This window comes from Oncorhynchus mykiss, chromosome 15, assembly GCF_057628025.1.
Source record: "Oncorhynchus mykiss isolate SJ-2025 chromosome 15, ASM5762802v1, whole genome shotgun sequence".
Lineage (NCBI taxonomy): Eukaryota > Metazoa > Chordata > Actinopteri > Salmoniformes > Salmonidae > Oncorhynchus > Oncorhynchus mykiss.
Genome location: NC_143036.1, coordinates 18,803,166 through 18,812,932, shown reverse-complemented (window position 1 = coordinate 18,812,932; position 9,767 = coordinate 18,803,166). Strand labels below are relative to the sequence as shown.

Here is a 9,767-nt window from a genome sequence, read left to right as displayed (position 1 = left end):
CGGTTTCCCTGAGTAAGAAAAGGTTGAAGACCGCTTGTCTAAGACACCACTTTGTTTGTTGCCTTAGGTTTCTTAAGGCATTTCAGCTCACTCACTGCAATGGAATGTCAGTAAACACTGTCTGATTCCATAAAAGCCTTGTTTCCACCAGGTTCTAGTATACGTCTTTTTTCCAGATCTGGTCCACCATCTGATTATGCCCCAATTTTTAGACAGGTATAGACGGTTAAAGACACATTGTGGTCTGATTGTGATCAGATCTTCCTGACCACCTCCGGAGGTAGTCAGGGAGCCATTGTACCTGGATATCAATCAAGCGTAAACAGATCTCTATGGTCAAACCATTTAAATCATCATTATACCAGCCTCTAAAATCATTGACATGTAGCACCATTGACTTATGGCATCAATAATTGTCTTAAAATAAATAAATATTAATTTTGAAAGAATATCTGGTAAATAAGCTGCATACAGGGAGGCACCAATAAATCTGGTTTCAATGCAGACACAGTGGAGGGATAAGAGACACATTTTACTACCATTTGTAGATGCAACGGCTACAATGTGATAGCCTGAGTCATGCATTTGATGCATATCAAATGTCTATCGCAACATGCCCTTCTAGGTTGATGGGTCTGTTGAGCAGGTTAATGCACTTCCTCTGAGCATGTAAATGTCAAATAAACCACAAATGCGTGTGTGACCCTCCTACCCCAAGGCAGGCAAGATTAGTTCAATGCTCCGCTCAACTACTGTAGGCTGCCTTTACCCATCTGTATTCTATTTGCTATCAATTATTCTGATGGCAGTCTTGATATCAACCCACATAGAACCAGTCTCCATGAAGAAACGACCTCAAACAAGTGATTGCTTGATTAGGATGGCACAAAAAAATGTATGCATCAGACGAATAGTCAACAGCCTCTTGTTCTTTGGAAAGAAATAAAAAATACCACACCACAAGTCTGAACAATTTGTTTAAGATTCAGGTAATGGCAGGCTGATGGCGCAACCAAGGAACAAGTATGTACACCGCCCTCAATGCAGAACAGTGAATCAAAACATTCAATACAACGCTACTGAATCAAAAAACATATTTCCCGTACACAATTTCTATCTTCGTCCATGCAGTGGGGAGACACATAATTTAATGTAGGAACCACTCAATTTGTTATCACTAAAACTATCAATAAATCACTTTACATCAAATGCAGTTTGAGGTCTACTGTGTTGATTAGGAGTAAACATGAGAGGCCCTCACTGGCCCTTCAATGCAACATGCATTATTAAACTGTTTCGATTATACTTTTTCTAGTTTAAAAAGGCTTTCAACATGCACAATGAATCACTTTGCGAACAACGCATTTCTGAGTACACAAAGCTTTAAGGCAAATGGGTTACCTTTTTTCTTTAAAGTACATTAGGCGACAGTGAAATAAATTAATTTGGAAGTGCATTCTTACCCACTGAGCGGAAGCATTAAGTCAAGACCCGCAGAATGAAAATCTTGACTGAAATGTCCACTTTTAACACAATTACAATGGCATTTATCCAAGAAATGTGTGGATAACTAATTTGAATATCTCTGTCTTCCATTTTGTTTACTTGTCTTACGGTTGCTGGGAAAAGACTACAGTAAAGGAAACATAATCCCACATTGCTAAATAACAGAAACTGTCCAACAAAGGTCACCTGGATCATAACGCTAACAGGTTCACCAAATGCTAACAGGTTCACCAAATGCTAACAGGTTCACCAAATGTCTTAACCAGGGTGAGCATCCAGTGGGATGACTACTGTGTGAGCAACATAAATGAATTGCTCTGTCAAATGTGTTAAAATCAGAACCTGCAGTCTATGATAAGGTGAGAAAAGTTCAGTGAGAAAAGACCCCAGGTTAACTCTGACTGAGGATGTGAAGTTTGAAACGTGTTTCAGTATGCGATCTGCTTCAATATAATACACTATACATCTTAGAAGTTGTTCTTCTTGTGGACAATGCAAAACAACATGTCCTTAAATATACAGTGCCAGTCAAAAGTTTGGACACACCTACTCATTCCAGGGTTTTTCTTAGTTTTTTGTATTTTCTACATTGTAGAATAATAGTGAAGACATCAAAACTATGAAATAACACATGTGGTATCATGTAGTATGCAAACAAAGTGTTAAACAAATCAAAATATATCCACCCTTTGCCTTAATGACAGCTTTGCACCGTTACTGATTACAATTTCAGATAGGTAACTAGTAACTGTAACGGATTACAATTAGAAAGTAACCTACCCAACCCTGTGTATCCACACCTAAATTCATATGGCTGAGTACATACTCTTTATTTTTACAATAATAAGGAGATTCACATGCAGAGACTCTGACACGCTGGCATTGGCACATGTGCACCAAAGTTATTATAGATTTGTGTTTATATTTGTTTCTATGACTTTTTCCATTTGAATTTTTAATGCAGCTAACTTTCAGTCTGTCTTCAAACCTGATTTTGTCACATAGTGGTGGGTGTGGAATCAGACGCAGAGAGCAGATGTTTCGGGAAAACCGTATTTATTTGGTTGAAAATGGTCACGCCAAAATAGACAGGCGAAAAAGGCCGACCCAAAACAGGACACCAAACAGTCTGGAAAAATGCACAAACAATAACCATCCACGACAAAACAGAGAACAAGCCGGCACAAAAGCAGGAGGGCATAAACGGCTTAAATATTCCTGCAATAACCCCCAAACAAGAAACAGGTGAAACCAATAAAGACATAACCAACAGAAAAAGGGAATCGGTGGCAGCTAGTAGACCGGCGACAACGACCGCAGAGCGCCGCCCAAACAGGAAGAGGAGACACATTTGTTGGAAGTCGTGACAGATTTGGTAGGTTTTTATTTAGTTTAAACCCCTAGAGTCTATTGACACCCAGGTGCATTAATCTAAGTAACATAATAAAACAACATTTAAAAAATCCTTCAGTTTAAAATACAGTCGTGGCCAAAAGTTTTGAGAATGACACAAATATTAATTTTCACAAAGTCTGCTGCCTCAGTTTGTATGATGGCAATTTGCATATACTCCAGAATGTTATGAAGAGTGATCAGATTAATTGCAATTAATTGCAAAGTCCCTCTATGCCATTCAAATGAATTGAATCCAACAACAAAAAAATTCCACTGCATTTCAGCCTTGCCACAAAAGGACCAGCTGACATCATGTCAGGGATTCTCTCGTTAGCACAGGTGTGAGTGTTGATGAGGACAAGGCTGGAGATCACTCTGTTATGCTGATTGAGTTCGAATAACAGACTGGAAGCTTGGAATCATTGTTCTTTCTCTGTCAACCATGGTTACCTGCAAGGAAACACGTGCCGTCATCATTGCTTTGCACAAAAAGGGCTTCACAGGCAAGGATATTGCTGCCAGTAAGATTGCATCTAAATCAACCATTTATCGGATCATCAAGAACTTCAAGGAGAGTGGTTCAATTGTTGTGAAGAAGGCTTCAGGGCGCTCAAGAAAGTCCAGCAAACGCCAGGACCGTCTCCTAAAGTTGATTCAGCTGCGGGATCGGGCACCACCAGTACAGAGCTTGCTCAGGAATGGGCAGCAGGCAGGTGTGAGTGCATCTGCACGCACAGTGAGGTGAAGACTTTTGGAGATGGCCTAGTGTCAAGGGGGGCAGCAAAGAAGCCACTTCTCTACAGGAAAAACATCAGGGACAGACTGATATTCTGCAAAAGGTACAGGGATTGGACTGCTGAGGACTGGGTTAAAGTCCTTTTCTCTGATGAATCCCCTTTCCAATTGTTTGGGGCATCCGGAAAAAAAGCTTGTCCAGAGAAGACAAGGTGAGCACTACCATCAGTCCTGTGTCATGCCAACAGTAAAGCATCCTGAGACCATTCAAGTGTGGGGTTGCTTCTCAGCCAAGGGTGTGGGCTCACTCACAATTTTGCCTAAGAACACAGCCATGAATAAAGAATGGTACCAACACATCCTCTGAGAACAACTTCTCCCAACCACCCAGGAACAGTTTGGTGACTAACTAAGCCTTTTCCAGCATGATGGAGCACCTTGCTATAAGGGAAAAGTGATAACTAAGTGGCCCGGGGAACAAAACATCTATATTTTGGGTCCATGGCCAGGAAACTCCCCAGGCCTAACTCCCATTGAGAACTTTTGGTCAATCCTCAAGAGGCAGGTGGACAAACAAAACCCCACAAATTCTGACAAACTCCAAGCATTGATTATGCAAGAATGGGCTTCCATCAGTGAGGATGTGGCCCAGAAGTTAATTGACAGCATGCCAGAGCGGATTGCTGAGGTCTTGAAAAAGAAGGGTCAACACCGCAAATATTGACTCTTTGCATCAACTTCATGTAATTGTCAATAAAAGCCTTTGACACTCATGAAATGCTTGTAATTATACTTCAGTATTCCATAGTAACATCTGACAAAAATATCTAAATACACTGAAGCAGCAAACTTTGTGGAAATGAATATTAATGTCATTCTCAACACTTTTGGCCACGACTGTAGAGATCTGTTTTTTTGTATGGGTTGTGTCTCAATCCACCATATCCACCTATGTCGCCCTTCCGCCTCTGCAGTGGGAAGTGACAGTGCTCCATTGCTATTTGTCAGACCAGGAAACATCCCGAAAATCGGTCTTCTCACGAAAACCTCTAGCATCCGAACAGTTTGGCCTACAAAATAATATGACTAATCTATAGAAAGGGGAGACTCACGAACACGATGAACTCATCTATAGGTAACCCATACAAATTAATGGAAGTATGGAGGTAGTTTTTTGTGCTCACAGAAAAAGGGGTTAAAAATATAAAAAATATGTATTTATTTCCAGAGATTATTTATTTCAAAACCTCATTCCTTATGATGAATCTTTTGACTGTCTTTTTTTGCCATTTATGAATGTGATATTCAATGCGTCTCTATGAGCTATAGTAGTAAAGGCCAAATTCAATATTTTATCAAACATTTTTTAAATAAAAAAAAATGGATATACCTAAAAGGGTCCTAAAATTCTAAACCAAATAGCTAAATGGTCCATGGTATGACCATCTGAGAACAATTAAGCTTAGAATTTCGGAGGTTTACAAAACCGTATTGCATGCAGTGATTATTCACGGTTAGACAGACCGTCGGAAAAGTTGTACACTTCGGCCTTGCTGTGGTCAGTTGTTCAAATGAAGGTTAGGTTTAAGATATAAAGTAAATCTCAATGTCACTTGAATTTAAAAGGAATATCGTGAAGATTGGTGCAAAAAAATCAGCTAGTGATAGCTAGGAATAGTGATGTTCAAGCTAGGTCTATTTAAAACATCAGCTTCTCCTGGTAGCATTTACCCACCAAATTCAGTAGCTTGAAAACCCCATTAGGTTTTTGCCCAAACATAATTTGTGATTGTTTTATGTTATTTTAGTTAGTTTTGGAGTCAAATAGTTTCAGTATAGTTTTCGTTTTTCAAATGGGTTTGTTAATAATTTCATTTCAGTTGACTAAATAATGAAATGATTGTTTTTTCATCATTAGTTATCATTTCAGTTTTATAATATAATTAATAACCTTTATGTGCACACACACACATGCACACACGCATTATGTTCTTCTATCCTTGTGTGGACCTAAAATCTTATTTTCCCTAACCCCTAAACCTAACCCCAACCGTAATCCATACCTTAACCCTAACCCATAACCCTAAACCTACCCACTAAACCCTTACCCTAACCCTAATTCTAACCCTAACTCTAATTCTAACCCTAATCCTAACCCCTAAACTAAAGTAGTCTTTGTTCTCATGTGGATGTGGAAAATGTGTGAGAATGGGAGAATTTTCATTGTTTCCCCACAAAGATAGAAGAACCAACCAACCCCCCCCCCCCACACACACACAATGAAACCTGTGCATAAAACATTTATGTTGAGACCCCTCAGTGAGATTCGATCATGAATGAAGCACATTCTGCTCAGCAAGTGGGAAAAGTGCCCTCAGAGGAGAATAAGGAATGAGGGCAAAGAGGTGACCACACACTTGCTCTCATATTCAATCCACTTTTTTTAAAGCCCAATTCAATTAACCTGCTTTCACCTGCCTCTCGCAACTTGCATTTACTGCAAAAGCACAGTCCAGCTTTAAGCACTGATTGCCCTCCCCTTCTCGCTAGCAAAGATTTATGATTTAACCAAATCTCCAGAATTAAGCAAACTGATTTAGGCAAAGCCACCAGTCATCCTTTTTTTTGGCAGGCCATTGCATATGCCATAGAGACAGAACAAAGTTGTAGACATATTTGACATATATTAGTATTAAATTGAATATCTGTAAGTGGATGGAACTGACCTCAACACTTGAATGTTGTGCATTAATAAGTCTTCTGAGCTGTGTGTTATAGTCATTTGGAGGAGTTGTGTGTTGACAAAAAGGTCTTGGCACACAAGATGCATCGTGTCACATCGAAATGAAAGAAGACATAAAAATGTACCTATTCCATGTCTAATAATGGCTGAAGCACATGTGCAGTCAATCCCCGGGATTACCATCATAGTCAAGTCCCAACCTTCCTCTTTTTTTTTTACAAAGACAAAGGAACAGAGACATATACTGCAATGCTTAGAATAAACTGTGGCAGACATAAGGATGGACTAGCGCCAGGATACCCACAGTGACCAGTATGGTTTCACAGCTGTGTTATAGACGTGGTCATTTTCAAATCTGAATGCACTTGGTCAGTCTTCAGAGGGTTGTGACCATCCTTATCGAATTGAGCTCTGAATATAAACATGCTACAGTCAGTTTTTTGTTGCTGATAATTGTTATTGTCATTCTGAATGGTCATGTAGACCAACTGTTATGCTTGAATGTAACTGTGGGAATCCCCTTTCTTTTCCTCAAGCGGTTGAAAGCAAATTAAGTTAGGTGAGCCTTTTTAGTTCTTTTTTTTACAATGCTTTTTAGACAGTTTTTAGATTTGAACAACAACTGGCCTAAATAACTCTGCAGATATAGCCTACAGTCCTTGGTGGTTTCTTCAATGGAACATTCTAATGTCGATGTTTAGGTAAGGATGCACTTTTCTTTCCTTGGGAGGACAACAGAGTGTATCCCCCCTACAAATAACTTATCTGTCCCCCAAATCTACAGATCAAGCTTTTCTCTCTAATTTAATATTTTGTCACTTAGGACCAATTAGTTAATACAAGAAAGTATTTATTTTGCATTAGACTCTTGATATGAATCCTATTGCAAGACAACAGATACACTGATTGGTTTGGGGTTTTACTTTCAATGCACTTATAAGCACGCACAAGAAGAATCCCTACAGGCAATCGCAACGGAATAACTTATCTTTCCATATTCTATCCCAAGACATTTCACAGATTTGTTGAATGTAACTTTTTTATTTACATGTTGTTGTTTTATTTTACAGAACGTGTACACATCTTTTAGTGAGTAGATGCTCATCTTCATCTCTCTATATTGACTGCTTTTGGTTATTCTTGTTGCTGAATTTACTTCTGGAACCATGACTGACTGAGGATTGTGTGCTGCCATCTTGTGGCAAATGATACACCTTGCCTGCACATCTTTTTTTATGCAATGACAACAGTTATAGATTACATATAGGATACACATATCGAGCTCAACTTTATGTGATCAATGACTAACACAAAGACATCTACATAAACAATAAATGCAAAATGAGAACGGACTTTTAGCAATAGCAATAGCATGTTTCTCTGTCTGAAATCACTGCATGTTGAGCATCCTGTCGAAGTAAAGTGGTGTGAACTTGTACCCAGATTCTTTGTAGAACTTGTTTTGGGATTGAACCTGGTAAAGGATAGATGAGACATAAAAACATAACGTTTGGAAACATCATAAAACTGTAGTTCAATTCTGGTCTTATTGTTGTAGTGATTTCAATCATCAGTATTGGCGGCCATTGCTGCTTCAGTTGTGTTAATTAGCTACCGGTCTGTTATGTGAATGGAGTGTTACAGAATTCGAAGGCTATATCAGGTTGTGTGTGCACGCGTGCACATGCATGTGTTTGTATTCACGTGCATGTGTTTGTATTCACATGCACACGCACACAGTTCATTTTTAAGAAATCTACATTGATGTGCACCCTAAATCTGTCTGTGTACACCCAGAATGCTTTGTAATTAAATCAAGTTCAGTGTACTTATTGATCCCTTTATCATAGCAGGTTTAAGTCAGGCACTGGACACCAAATCTCAGCAACAAGCAGCTTCTGTGTGATGTCTATGTTACACAGGTTCAGTGTGTAATAGATGGTCTTCATCTTCTTTAGTGGTCCACTCCGGGAGGTTGGCTGCTGCTGCTGCTGTAGTGAGGGCAGTCGCATGGAACTGTTCTGTCCTCTTCATGACCTGATAGAAGCAAGGAGAAGTGGAAGAAATCTTCTTGTACACTTTCCATTCTGAAACCGGTGATCCGTGCAACCGTGAAAATACATAGCGATTGGCAGTATAGCAATAGTCTGGACCCAACATTTTCAATCCCTCAGTTACATACATCGTGAAAGGGTTATACAACAGACCATTTACCATTCGAAGTTCTTCAATGCGCGTGTTGACATTTGTTCTCATCTTGTCACGACCTCCCCCGAAGTTGGTTCCTCTCCTTTTTCGGACGGCGTCGCCGGTCTTCTAGCCATCATCGATCCACTTTTCATAGTTACGCTCCACTGGGCTAAGCTTCTTCGAGAAGAAAGCACAGGGGCAGAGTTTAGGTGGCGTACACGAGTGCTGTGAGAGCACAGCCCAAATCCCAGCCTCGGACGTGTCCTCCTCCACTATGAATGCCAAAGAGGGACCCGGATGGGCCAGCCCTGTCCGCCTCAGCCGACCAATGCAACCTTACAGGACCCCCCTTCAGCAGTGAGGTAATGGGAGCAGCAACCTGGTCAAAACCCCAGATAAATCTCCAGTAGTAATTGGCAAACCCTAAAAATCGCTGCACCTCCTTTACCGTGGTGGGAGTCGGCCAATTACGCACGGCTGCAATGCGGTCACTCTCCATCTCCACCCCTGATGTGGAAATGCGATACCCTAGGAAGGAGACGGCCTTGACGTACAAGTCATGCTCCAACAGTCGTCCAAGTACCCTGCGCACCAAGGACACATGCTCGGCACGTGTAGCGGAGTATATCAGAATGTCATCGATATACACCACTACACCCTGCCCGTGCAGGTCCCTCAAAATCTCATCTACAAAGGATTGGAAAACTGATGGAGCATTCATCAACCCGTACGGCATGACGAGGTACTCATAATGCCCTGTGGTGGTACTAAACGGTGTCTTCCACTCGTCTCCCTCCCGGATACGCACCAGGTTATATGCACTCCTGAGATCTAGTTTCGTGAAGAATCGCGCCCCATGCATTGACGGTAGCTGGTAAACTGTACCTCACCGTGATTTGGTTGAGACCTCTATAGTCAATGCACGGACATAAACCTCCATCCTTCTTCTTCACAAAAAAGAAACTTGAGGATGCGGGTGAAGTAGAGCGCCGAATGTACCCCTGACATAGGGATTCAGAGACATATGTCACCGTCTCCGCTTGCGACAGGGGATACACGTGACTCCTGGGAAGCGCAGCGTCTGCCAGGAGATTTATCGCACAATCCCCCCGTCGATGATGTGGTAATTGAGTCACCTTCTTTTTACAGAAGGCGAGAGCCAAATTGGCATATTCTGGGGGGATGCGCACGGTGGAGA

General features: G+C 40.9%; 1 long non-coding RNA gene across 1 annotated transcript; it reads right to left on the bottom strand.

Moving 5' to 3' along the window:
- Nucleotides 1-7,400: 7,400 nt before the first annotated feature.
- Nucleotides 7,401-9,012, bottom strand: LOC149977414 (uncharacterized). Its single transcript, XR_016487013.1, has 2 exons — nucleotides 8,594-9,012; nucleotides 7,401-8,416 (listed from the first exon to the last, which is right to left on the bottom strand). It is a non-coding gene; the product is annotated as an uncharacterized LOC149977414 (long non-coding RNA).
- Between the last annotated feature and the right edge of the window lie 755 nt (nucleotides 9,013-9,767).